This window comes from Gorilla gorilla, chromosome 3, assembly GCF_029281585.2.
Source record: "Gorilla gorilla gorilla isolate KB3781 chromosome 3, NHGRI_mGorGor1-v2.1_pri, whole genome shotgun sequence".
Classification (NCBI taxonomy): Eukaryota; Metazoa; Chordata; class Mammalia; order Primates; family Hominidae; genus Gorilla; species Gorilla gorilla.
In genome coordinates, this window is record NC_073227.2 from 72205068 (window position 1) to 72206346 (window position 1279).

Consider the following 1279-nt stretch of genomic DNA (forward strand, 5'->3'; position numbering starts at 1 on the left):
AGAGACTGAGGCAGGTGGAATACTTAAGGTTAGAAGTTCAAGACCACCCTGGCCAACAGAGCGGTTTTCATTAAAAAAAAAGAAAAGCAAGTTTATTAAAGTAAATGAATAAAACAATGGCTACTCCATAGGCAGAGCAGCTGAAACCCTGTCTCTACTAAAATACAAAAATTAGCCAAGTGTGGTGGCACGTGACTATAGTCCCAGCTACTCAGGAGGCTATGGCAGGAGAATCGCTTGAACCCGGGAGGCAGAGGTTGCAGTGAGCTGAGATTGCACCACTGCACTCCAGACTGGGCAACAGAGTGAGACTCTGTCTCAAAAAATCAATAAGTAAAATCTTAAAGTAGCAAATGACAGTTGCAGCCAAGTAATTCCAAAAGCCAGCTTCACTCGGAGAACCCTGTGCTTCCTCTTATTTCCAGTGATCCACATATTTAGAGAAACTTTTCCAGTAATAAACCATAGAAATTATACCTGGAAGTAGAGTCTTCAACTTGGATTTTTAGGTGACCCTAACAAAAGGGGGAAATTTCCCAAAACATATCCGAAATGGACTTTCTCACTGCTTTGGCTAGTCGAGGTTAGAATCAGAGGTAATTTTAGAACATATAGATAAGGTGACAACTCATACACCCAAGTATGTAGAGCAACTCATATCTACCCCACTGCATTTGGAGGGAAAGTGTTTCTCTGGTGAACTTGTGAGTATAAATAGATGGAAGAAGGTGTACTCAAACAGCAAACTTCTAATTATACAAACTGTTATATTTTCTGCTTAGTGAAGCCACATCCATGTAGATTACGATGCTATAATCATTACACCTGTCAACACAATGAAATAGCTCAAATCTCTGAAAAACTTTGCTTCACTCTTTATTATGTCAAAAATTACAATTCAAATTAAATCTTCATGTCTCTAATGAAACCTCAACTCTTTTTGCAAATTTCCTTATTTAAAAATGCTGTTTTAGCCAAAGAAATGTTTCAAAAATTCTGTATTCAGGCCAGGCACGGTGGCTGACGCCTGTAATCCCAGCACTTTGGGAGGCCAAGGTGGGTGGATTGCTTGAGGTCAGGAGTTCGAGACCAGCCTGGCTAACATGGTGAAACCCCGTCTCTACTAAAAATACAAAAAGCCAGATGTGGTGGTGCATGCCTGTAGTCCCAGCTACTCAGGAGACTGAGGCAGGAGAATCACTTGAACCAAGGAGGCAGAGGTTGCAGTGAGCCGAGATTGTGCCCCACTGCACTCCAGCCTGGGCGACAGAGCGACGCT

At 42.1% G+C, this 1279-nt stretch overlaps 1 pseudogene; it reads right to left on the reverse strand.

The window, feature by feature from the left end:
• Window positions 1–300: 300 nt before the first annotated feature.
• Window positions 301–493, reverse strand: LOC115934525 (uncharacterized; annotated as a pseudogene).
• Between the last annotated feature and the right edge of the window lie 786 nt (window positions 494–1279).